Source organism: Sciurus vulgaris, assembly GCF_902686455.1.
Source record: "Sciurus vulgaris genome assembly, chromosome: 4".
NCBI classification, from domain to species: Eukaryota; Metazoa; Chordata; class Mammalia; order Rodentia; family Sciuridae; genus Sciurus; species Sciurus vulgaris.
In genome coordinates, this window is record NC_136464.1 from 182,946,294 (window position 1) to 182,958,774 (window position 12,481).

General features: G+C 44.4%; 1 protein-coding gene across 2 annotated transcripts in view; it reads right to left on the reverse strand.

Moving 5' to 3' along the window:
• NALF1 (NALCN channel auxiliary factor 1) overlaps positions 1-12,481 on the reverse strand; it is a 555,054-nt gene that overhangs the window by 461,546 nt on the left and 81,027 nt on the right. The gene's annotated exons all lie outside the window — the stretch shown is intronic.

Here is a 12,481-nt window from a genome sequence, read left to right on the forward strand (position 1 = left end):
TCCTTCACGTGAGAACTGGAGAAAAGGATTCTGGGTGATAGCATTCTACCACCACCTGACTTTGGAGCAGCAAGCTTGAAAGCATCCTCACATATGTCTTCTGAATTTATTCAAGCATTTCCCACTACCATATCAACAAGAGCAATGTTTTTCTGTACATGAGTTCTCAGGAAGTAGAGAAGCAGGTATAAATACCGCGGAGACTGGTGAGTACAGTTCTTTCTTTACTCTTTGGTAAGTTTTAACCCTGGTCTTCCTTTTCTTTCTGGTTTTCTTTCTCATAGAGACTTTACCTTGTGCTAGTCAAGCTCTTCTGCTAATTGGATATGTGACCTTGATCTTGTGTATCTCCCCTAGTCACATTTAATGTCATTTCAAACCTCAGCTCTAAAACTGCTGATAAAGTACAATCAACTATAGAGACAGAAAGGGTTGAAGGTGCCACAGAACTTCTTTAGTTTGCTATGAATGTCTTTACTGACAAAGCAGCTCGTTCTGTACGGGAGCAATGAGGTCTTGGAAATGCCACCACAGTTGTCACTCATGGGAGTGGACTCTCAAAGAATAGAATGCTCCTCCTTATTTCAATCTTTTAAAAAGCTATAAGAAAGGATTTTGAATATTCACACCACAAAGAAATGATCACGGGTTGAGGAAACTGACACACTTATCCTGATTTGGACGTTACATAATGTGTACACACACAGAACATCACGTAGTAGCCCGTGAGTGTGCATAACAGATATGAATCCCTAAAGATGAAAAATTGACAAATGAAACTTGCGAAACAACAAAAGCATTTATTTTCTCATCAGAATGCTCTGCTAGGAGCTCAGGTTGGATGACATGACCTGCATGCAAAGTCTTGCCAGTGGCCCCCTTCTACCTTCTACACACACTTTGAGGTTGTCTGTTCAGCATGCAACATTTGCAGGATCTGGCTTCAAACCATCTCTTCTGCGGTGCCCCTTTCCAAACCATTCTTGAAGAAACTGGTTTTTCTCCACACCTCACAATGTTTCCCACTCCCATCTTACAGCGCTGACGCCACTTCTCCTGGTCGCCAGGCCCTGGCCTTTTCCTACCTGCCGGAGCACCGCCTGCATTTCGAGGTTCAGTTAAATAGCAGTTCACCTGCACTGCCTTGGGGGCTGCCCTGTGCATAGGTAGTCAGAGGCTCTTCTGTCACATTTTCACATCAAAATGATTTCTGTTCAGTTTATTTTGCATATGGGATTATAAATGCCCGGGAGGCAGGAAGGGCTCTCTGCTTATCTTTGCAACTGTGACAGCTCCCGTAATGAACATATGTTGATATATGAAACTATTAGAGCCGCTCAAAATTGATTTTGAGTATGCTTGAGTGCACATGTGTACACACAGATGCATACGCGTGTGGGAGGAAAACTGCACTTGACTGCAGGCTGGGAGGCGGCCCACAGCGGCAGCTCTCTGCAGCATTCACCTTAGAACGTAAATGCTGTACTGCGCAGCCGGCGACTCAAGAAGCAATAGAAATCAAATCCTGCAATTCATTTGGCCAAATGTTTTATTTATAAACAATCCTGCAACAGTCCTATAGAGTCCTTCATAAAATACAGATTGAGAACTGAGGACACAGGGGTCAGTAAAGAAAAGAACCTGCCTTTAGTGATCTACAGACCCACTGTCCACATGGTAACTAATGAAATCTTTCTAAATTAATTAATTAAATACCTTGTACCTAACGTCTCTCTGTCACAGTTTTGTTGTTGTTGTTTGGGTTTCTTTTGGGGAGTGTGACTTCTGAATATAATCCCTGTCTGAAGGCAGGAGATATAACAAGATACTTTTTCTGGAAAAATATCAGACTACTAATCTGGGGACCCTCGCATCAACAAATCCATGGCAATGTTTCAAGACTAATTACTGATTCATATCTACAGAGAGTTTTTCACAGAGATACAGAATAGCACTCGGCTTCAATGTGCTCAGAAAACATTGGAAGAGGGGGTCTCATTGAAATTCAGATTTTACCAACAAATATATGAAAAAAATGTTCAACATATCTAGTAATTAGAGAAAGACAAGTCAAAACTACCCTAAGATTTCATCTCACTCCAATTAGAATAGCCATTATCAAGAATACAAGCAACAATAGGTGTTGGTGAGGATGTAGGGGAAAAGGCACACTCATACATTGCTGGTGGGATTGCAAATTGGTGCAGTCACTTTAAAAAGCAGTGTGGAGATTCCTCAGAAAACTTGGAAAGGACCCATCATTTGACCTAGCTATCTCACTCCTCAGTCTATACCCAAAGCACCAAATCAATGTTTATAGCAGCTCAATTCACAATAGCTAGATTGTGGAACCAACCTAGGTGCCCTGCAAGAGATGAGTGGATAAAGAAACTGGTATGTATATGATGGAATATTACTTAGTCATAAAGAAGAATAAAGTTATGGCATTTGCAGGTAAATGGATGGAGCTGGAGAATATCATGCTAACTGAAATAAGCTAATCTCAAAGGCTGAATGTTATCTCTGATAAGTGGATGCTGATCCATAACAGAGGTGAAAGGAAAAAGTGAAGAAAGGAGGAACATACGATTGTGTAGAGGGAAATGAGGGGAAGAAAAGATGGTGGATTGTGACAAACCTCATTACTCTATGTGTGTGTAAGATTACATGAATGGTGTGGCTCTACAATGGGTACATCCAGAGAAATGAAAAGTTGTGCCCAATTTATGTACAATGAATCAAAATGCATTCTACTGTTGTGCATAATTGAATAAAAAAATAAATAGATAAACAAACGAATAAATAAAATTCAGACTTTGCTTCAGCATGGGGTGGTGCCTGAGTTCTTCAATTTTAGCAAGGTCCCCAGTGACACCAATGTTGCCAGTCTAAGGACTGCACTTTGAGAAGCCACACACAGAGTAGAGAGCTGTGCTGACTCAGTCACAACTAATATTAAATACCTCCAACAGCAACGCACAGGCATGATACACACAGGACCGCACATAGACACAAGCACATAAATTACAGTGGCGGCTCCACATTTCAACATGAAATAAATGTTGGCCCAGGCAGGACTCACACTGCTTTTATATCATGACAACTGTCATCTCAAGCTTTTTGTCCTTTATTAAATATGCCTGTTTAACCATACTGAACACTCCAGGGATTTGTCATCATTTAATTTATTCCTTGTGGGCCATAAACTGTGAATATCAATTTTCACAAGTGCGTCATGGTCAGAAGCAGTAGTGAAGGGGCGCGAGCAGGAGGGGTGTCCTCCGGAAAGCACAACGGGCCGTCAGCAGGAGGAGCTGTAGTTTCTCCTCGGGAGATAAACAAGGACCAAGGCCACCCCACTGGAGACTCGCTGTGGTCACATACAGAGGCTTTGCTCTAACGGCATCAGGTATATTTACCAATTAAATCTTCACCACTGGTCTCTTGGACTCTCGGACACGTGGTTACTGTGTTTGGTTTAAGAAGCTCATATTAAAGGCTACAAATGGCATGTGTCCTAACTTCCTTTTATACATCTTCAAGGCTACTTTGTAAAGGAAAAGAATTCTATGCCTATGGGACACTTGAGGGAGGACCTGTGTCCACACACACAGGCTTGCCCTACACAGCTTCTGGTGAGGTGCAAGCTGGGCTCTCCTTTAAGCAAGCAGCGAGGCTGCCCTCGAAGCAGCTGGTGCAGGCCCGGCCCTCAGCAAGGCGAGGGGTGCGACTGCAGGAAGGCTGCACAAGGCAGGTGCGCAGGGAGAGAGCCCAGGGGAGGGCCGTCATGGGGAGCTTGGAGAGGAGCTGACGGGGCCAGAAGCCTCATCAGCGGTTCCCAGGAGGAAGCCTGACAGCTCCAGGGCCAGCCCACAGCGCCCACCCTGACTATCCATCTACCATCAGGCAACATCTACCATTGCAAGGCCAGCGACCCGCAGGGAACTAGAAATCTCCACCACGTGGGCACTGGCACTGAACACAGAAGTTAGGTCAATAAACAAGAGGGAGTCATTTTAGTTATTAACAGACATAAATATCATGACTCCTCAAATATCTCTTTCGTTTACTTCAAAAAATTCAGGTGAATATATGCTTATATGTATATTCTTACACATAAACACACATTTTTCCCTTTGTATAATTTATTAAATTTTTCATTTTATCCCTGAGGTATACACCTATTCTGAGACTTCAAGATACACAGATGCTTAGATTTTTTTGGTTATTGAGAAAATAAAACATCTGTCAAATCACTAGACTAATGTGAGGTTTATCAAACTTGATGTTGAGATGTTTAGCACAGTTTGAAAATGATTACTGCTTCCTTAACGGTGACAGATCAGCAATAAAACATCTTACCTTGAACCTTCTGCATGGTTTTAAAGAGTTTTCCACTCTGCCTTGTTCAGGGACTGATTAAACAATTTGCTTTTGTTTTTACATAAAAACACTGTATGTTATTTTATTGCAGCTCCTTTGCTGAGTCAACAAACAGCACATTAAACTCGCCATAATTTTGGTTTTTCCACAAAATGCATGCTTAGAATAGTTCCTGAGGCATAATGGGGAAAACGTTAAGGTATGGAATTGCTTTATTCAGAATATCAATACAGGTTTCAAAAGAACACCAACGAAAACCTACATCTGGGTTGGGGATACAGCTGAGGGATAGCATGTGTACTTAGCAGGGTTCAATCTCCAGCACCAAAACCAAAATCAGAACCCAAATAATAATAATGATAATCATCATCATCATCATCCCTATATCCAAACTGCAAGACTGTGCAGTCATGCTGGATTACCTAGGCTGAGAGAGTATGAGGAGGATCAATTCTATTCCAGCTGCCTGGGGTAAGCAAGGTCTCAGGGCATTGGCATGTAAGGTGCTTGTGGGTTTGTGATAGACTCCTGTCCTCTTATGTCAAAGAGCCAAGGGGTTAAGAGGAAAGGCAAAAGGAATTCAGGAAAAATAGCTGCTTCTGTCTGAAGGATGCTCTTCTATCTTGGTAGAAATGGGTGGAGCAAGTAGGACAGCGGGTACCTCATTTCTCACATGAGTCTGCTTCTCATGTGTTCAGGCCTGAATTCTAGCTAGTCTGAGGGACTGACCAGCTTTGCTAGTACCTGCCTGGAGAGGAGCTAATCTAGTCCTTCAGTTTGCACAGAAGGCACCAGCATTGCTCACCTGCTTCACTCTGCCCCTGCCTGGTCAGCATCTCTATCCATCCTCTCTGTTTGCAGCCTTAGTGAACTACCTTCAAGTGGTATTTTGCTCCACTCTCTACAATTTAGTTGCTTGGAACTGCTCCCTTCTTCCCACAGAACCTGCCATTCTTGCCAGAATGTTTTCTTTAATCTTAAGGACTATAGTGAAGAAGCCATAGAGAGAGTACCATGGGATTCAGTTCATGAAAACAGCAGATTCCCCATACAGGCCAACATTCCATAGCATGTATCAACTATCTGAACAGCAACAATCTCTAATTCTACAAAAACACCAAATTATTTCCCATTCCAATCAAAAACCATACAAAATATGTATAAGCAATATAAAATTATCAAGAAACACTGATTTTGAGAAAACTAGAATAGAAAATATGTTCCACATCGTTTAAACACTATAACAATTGTTTATAAGCCATGCCTATAAAATTCAGTCCAGTTATCATCTTCTATTCCATTAAAAGGGACAATCACCAGGAGGATATATCGTCAGCAGACACAATTTATTTTTATATTTCTTTATTTGCTGAAGCATCAGTTGGTGTGAAACTGTTGAAAACAGACTGAGGAACATTCCCAACCCTACTACGGGGTGACTGGAGCTGCTTAAAATTGCTATCTGTTATCTGTTTAATTATGCCCTCCTCCTACGACATATGCTGAATGTCTAAGTGCCGTGTGGCAGTTAGAGGTGTTCTCAGACAGTGACCTTTCTGGAAAGAGGGTCACTGAAAATATAACTAGTTAAGATAGGTCATATTGGAGTTGGGAGGGCCCCTATGAAAGTCCTTAAGAGAAGATGGCAATATGAGGTCACCAACATTCAGCAAGGACATGTGAAGATTGAAGATTGGAGTGGTGATCCCCTAGGCTAGCAGGGACACAAGCTGTCTCCCTGGGACCTCAGGAACAGTTAAGGCCCTAGACTAGAAGGGACACAAGCTCTCTTCATGGAAATTCAGGAAGAGTCAAGCCCCTAGAGCAGGAGGGACAAGAACTGTCTCCCTGGGGCCTCAGGAAGAGTCAAGGCCCTAGACCAGGAGGGACACAAGCTGTCTCCCTGGGACCTCTGGAAGAGTCAAGCCCCTAGACCAGGAGGGACACAAGCTGTCTCCCTGGGACCTCAGGAAGAGTCAAGCCCCTAACCTAGGAGGGACACGAGCTGTCTCCCTGGGGCCTCAGGAAGAGCCAAGCCCAAGACACCAGGGTTTTGGGCGAAGGCCTCAGAACTGTGAGACAATAGACTTATGTTGTTTCAAGCCCCAGCCTTGCCCCTGGACACTCTGGGAAAGAGAAAAGGTGGGCAGGACGGGAGGAGCATGAGCAGAGGAGGGCACAGCGGAGCATGAGCAGATGAGGGCACAGCACCCCTCGGGAAAGGCCTGGGCAGCTGTGTTTGGAGAGGGTGGCCCCAGCTCCATGACCCTGTCCCCCTGCCACCCTCACAGACGTCCTGGTGAGATGGTGAATTGTATTTTCACAGAACAAGCACTGGAAACAAAACTTCTTGTTCTTGTTTGGGCCCAAGCTCTTACCTTCAGCAGCCACTGAGTGTTCCTGAAACCCCGGAGTTGGGATAGTCTAGCCTCTGGAATCCCGAGGTCAGCGATGTGTCCAGCAGAGCTCGGCAGCTCCAAGTGTCACTGGAACACCAGCAGCACAGCCCCCGACTCAGCATGCAGAGAGAGGATGCTGTGCCCCTTTTTTTTTATTTGTTCTTTTTAATTATAAGCGAGAGTAGGATATATTCTGACCTACTTAGACAAACATGAAGTGCCTCTTACTGATTGGAATCGGCCTCGCGGCTGTGCACCATGAGGAGACGCACTGTGGCATGTTGGTCCGTGTGCTAGGAACTTGAGTTGGATTCGCTGCTGTGTTCCTAAATCTGTGCTGTTTGCAAGCTGGTCCCGATTGTAGTTCCTGGCGACCATTACAACATCTCCCTAACCTAATTCTCTCAGGTGTGGTGGCCTCTGACTTGCTCTAATTAAAGGCAGAGGGGAGATAACGTGAAGGGAAGCCTGCCTGGTGGCCAGGCACCTGAGGCAGATGGCCCTGGGTGGCTGGAAGGTGTGAGGCCTGGCTAGGCACCAGGCCCGTGCTTCCGGCTCACACACAAGCCATTTGACGTGGACCACACATCCCTGAACTGGCTATGATCCTGCAAGAGAATAGGGAAAGGGTTTGACTCTCAAGGGGTGGCAGTTCACAGCCTGTCTTAGCATCCAAGTGCCGAGTCTAGTGACAGGTTTCTGAAGAAGGATGTGGCCTGGGACAGATCTCTACCACCCCTGTCCTCTTTGCCCACATGAAAAGGGTGCAGTCACGGACTCCCGGGGAGGAACTGCTGTAAAAATGAATTAACCCAGGGGAGGGTCAGAAATGCCCAGCACATGGCAGGTGCTCTGTCACTGCAGCCGTGGTCACTGCTGTGACCGTGACTGTTGCTTTAAGTAATATTGTTGTCAGCATCACTGTGACCTTTATGTGCCCCAGGGTGACAGGTGTTTTGAGCATAGACCCACTTAACCAGGCCACAAAGACTTCAGGTGTGCTGTGATGTGGGGACAAAGCGACCAGCAAGACAGAACTCCTTTATGTTGGAATTGGTTTCGGTTCAAAGGATTCGAATTTTATCAGGAAAAAAAACATAGCTAATAATTGTGACAGCTAGAAAGACAAAGCCGTAGATAAGAGCACATAGTAGGTACACATCCCAGGAAAGCCTCTCTGTCTACGTCTGGAAGTTAAGTCAGAAGCAAACACACAAGGGGGGATGCATCGCAGCCAATGGGACAGACACAGGAAAGGCTCAGCCATGGGGCTGGGGCACCAGCAGTCCAGATGCTGTCTATGGCTGTGAGCGGGATGGTCAACCCCTTGGCCAGAACCAGAGAGTGGAAATGCTACAAAGCTGACCCGGAGCAGGAGGGACGGCAGGAAGCTGTTCCCTGAGGCGCTTCTGTGGGTCTGCTGTGCTCACGGGCAGCAGCAATTCTCCATGCCACCCGTAATGGCTGCCATAGTAGATGGCATGCTATGTGTCTCTCACTTCCATTACTTTTTACAATTCTAGAAAGAACAGAAAGTCTCGTCCATTGTGTTAGGAAGTTTTGACTTAGTCTGACTGGTGATGAGAAACTATTACACATTTGCAGAGCAAGAACAGATGCAGAAAAGCAGTCACCCGCTCCCAGCCCCTGGACGTCAGCTTGGTGGATGTGTAAGGACGGACCACTAGCAGCTCTGTGTTGATTTTTTTTTAACAGGCCTCAGATTTTAGTTTAAAGGAAGAAAAATGAAGTCATTCTTTCTCTGGGATCCAAAACACTTATTTAAAACTTTTACATATTTCAAAAATCTTCTAAAATACACATAATACAATAGAAATTATAAAGATTAGAAATCTGCATCTACACAAATAAAGGATACCCAGGTAAAGTGCTTTTAATCCTCTTCTTCCTCCCAAGAATAGTTACCAGTTAGCCCTCCATGGATAAAAATAGCAACTCTGGTCAATTAAGTACCACTGGATGCCAGCCTTCATCAAATGTCCACTTCCAGGCTTAAGATAGTTATTTGGATGTCCTGTTATCAATTTCTGCAGACTAAATCACTGGTTCTCAAATCATGTACTTTCCAAACATCTGAGATTTATATTGGGGTGTTCCCTACTGAAATTTTAAAAACTTAAAGAAAAAGAGAAGTGACTTTCAAGGTCACTGGAGGAGAAAGATAATAGACAAGGCTGCTCCCATATTAAATGTCCTTCAAACTGTTTTTGAAGGCCTGTCCCTGATTGTCTGAAAAAACATTAATCTTAAAAAGTACGTGACTTGCCAAACTGATCTATGTACCTGTGGTTACAGGGAGATACACAGAGCAGGATGCACGTGTTCTAGGAAAACGTGCTGTTTTGTCAAATTGAATTAGTACGTCTAGGTTACTCAGAGATACATGAAGATAGGCCAGCAGATACCCGAGCATGGCCGGGGTCCCCTCCCTTTATCAGCCGCCATCCCACCTGCTGTCACCCTGCCCTGCGTGAATCCCCTCCCCACTCCGTCCTCTTCCTTTGCACTGTACATTTAAATTGATTTAACTGTCTCAGTAATTAGATTTCCCAAGTTGCATCTGAGAGCCTTTCTGTTTCCCGGCCTCTGGGAAGGTCACCAGGCAGGGTACATAGAGGCACCAGAACATAAGGAGATTTCCCTCTGGGCGGTTCCCCCTTCCCGCAAGTGTGGAATAGCATGGAATTGGGGCCTGTGAGGGGAGAAGGCAGCCTAGATCCTGCAACTCCCAGAAGCCAAGGCTCAGCACTTGTTGCAAGTCTGATTAGGTTATATATGCACACAGTGGGTAGCCACACACACACACACACACACACACACACACACCCTATCAAAGTCAATACACCAAAATCTAGGACAGTGTTCTAATAAAGGGACTGCATCTCATCCAAGTGACACTAATATAAGAACAGCCAACAAAGGGAAATCTGACACTTGGACATTCCTGTGACCGGGTCAGATTGGCCTTTCGGTGCTGTCAGACATGTAAAGTTGACAGCTCATATGGAGAATTCTCCTCTCACACAACATCTTCGTCAGATGCCCTTGACCAGCAAAATCTGCGCAAGCAGTGCAGGACGTCCAGCAAAAGGCTGGATTTGCTTCAGGGTACTTTACAATTTCTCTAGAAAGTTCTCTGTGTTCAAGTGGGCTGTCTGATCTCAAGCGAAGCCCTTTAGAAAGCTGCATCCCTCTGGTAATTTTCCAGGCCTTGGACTGAGAGAAGCAGGGCGGACTGTGCTGAGCATCTGACCACTGGGGATGACCCTGGGCCTGCAGGAGGCCGACCCTGCCCTTCAGGACAATGCACATCACCAAGTGCACTCAGGGTTCTCTGACGAGAGCCGCTCACCCACTGAAAGAGATGTCTAGTAGACACATCTGCCACCTCTGAGTGACAGTTACAACCGAATGGAGAGAAGATGTGCTGCTGGGACTGGATTTCCCAGAGCCCCCCGCAGCTCAGCCGCAGAGACACTGAAGCCTCACAACTGTCTTCGTGCTTTAGCCTGTCGTGCTAATTGCCATTTACAGATTCTCCTTCACCACAAATGTTCAGCAAGCCATAAATAACCATTTCCAAAGAGCTGGGCGTCATCGGAAACTGCTCTGGGTGAATCCAGTCCACGGGCTTCTGATTTTCTTCTTAAAATATTTATCCAGCCACAAAATTCCAAGGCTCCATACCGGGTCAACATGGCTGGGGACCATGCGTGTGAGCAGTGGCATGTGAAGGACCACTCTACCCTGCCAGCGAGTGCAAACCCACTGACCTGATGCATGCTCACAGTTCTGGTTACGAATGCATGTATAGAAATGTGTGTGCACGTGCATGCACACTACTTACAGGCAGCTTTAAAAATGAAATTGAGTTTTCATCTCTCACGAAATAGGAATCAGCCTGCCAACTCTGGATATTCATAATAAATGAAATAGAGACTTTATTTCCATCATTATAAAATCTGGTCTCATCAAGTAGAATGAGAATATTTTCTTAGCTTATTTAAGCCTGCTACACCAAGATGTTAGTATAAAGTACCACTTAGATTCGGGGATTTTAAAAGGAATGAAGTATTGAGAGAATACCCTCCTATTAAACCTTTATAAATATTTGAGGAACATATTATGTCCATGACAAGTCACATTCTTTAGGGTCTGATCAACCAGCTGTTTTAAATTCTTCTTTTTCTGGGTCACATTGCTCTCTTTTATAAAAATAGCTATAAATTTAGCTGTTTTTTTTTTTTTCTTTACTCATTGTAAAAATAAAAGGCAAAAAGAATAGAAAAATGATCTATAAAAGCTCCATCAGAGGCAGCTGCCATTGGCCTCTGTGACAACCCCTCATGTCATGTCAGGAAGGAATGGTATCACAGACCCATGCATAGCCCTGTGGCAGGCTCAGCCGCTCCAGACCCCGAGGGGATGTGATCACCTCAGAACCTCAGCACGTCTCTCTAAGGACAGCTGTTGTGAGATGAAGCTGTACCTTCCCTAGTGATCAAGTAAATAAAATAGAAGTCTTTTACTTTAGACAGCAAGCTAAAACAAACAGTGGCTTAGCAGAAGTGTTGAAAATACTGCTTTGTAAAATATAAATAGTATATAGCAATGTGCTCACCAAAATGCTTTTTATATATGGAATAAAAATCAAATGCAAAGCAAATTAACATTAGGTCACTAAAAATAAATTTTATTTCAAATTCTTTTACAATATGGATTGAAATACAGAATTATCAGCCTTAATGATGACAGAAGAAATACTTGTTAAAATCTCTGTGCATCTGTTGCCTTGAATATCTTAGTGATATGTCATAATACGGATTTATGCAGATGGGTTAAGTATCAAGCAGGATATTTCAAAACTGGTTTCAACTTATGAGATAATTTTTATTGGTGTATGCAAAACCAAAAAAAATTCCCTCATCTTATGAACATACTGGTATGTTTGCATCAAAGTCATATTCAAAGTGCTGATCCAATTTACAACACAAGTTCCATTAAAACAAATAAAGTGTAACAACATTTCTCAATCCCATGTTATCACCTACTTATCTCATCTATTCAAAGCACTTCACGAAAAGACAGAGAAGGTGGACCCAGGCCTCTCTTCATTTTCCTGGCTCCTGACCTGCAGTAGTGAAAACGGAAGGGAAAGCAAGTTCATTCACACTTCCATATGAAAGACGGAGTCCAAAATTAGCCAGAGCTCCCTAGTGACCCTTTCCTTCTGCACCGTGGCTGAAGGAAGTGGGTAAGCCCAACAGAAAGAATTGGAAGTGCAGGGGCCACAGGTGGGTGGGAAACAGACAAGAGGAAGGCAGGGTCAGAAATGGCACCAGAGAGGAGAACGTACCGAGAAGGAGAGACCCACGTGCAGAAAATGTAAGCATGTAGTCCACGGGTATTGCTCTCCAAGAGAATCGAAATGTACGCCACACGAGCAGAAGCAGAGGGGAACCTTCACAGGACGTGACAGCCACAACATGTGACCCCCTGTGGAAGTCCGTCCACAGGTAAAGCCGCACTGTGCTTTGAGCGGAAGCTCAGAGGGAGTGGAGAAGGGCACTCTGGACCTTCATGGCACCATATAGCAGTCACTGGTTGATAAACCCAACACCACAGTCTTAAAATACAACAGAAAGTCGTGCAAAGATGTAGCTCATCAGTTCACATCA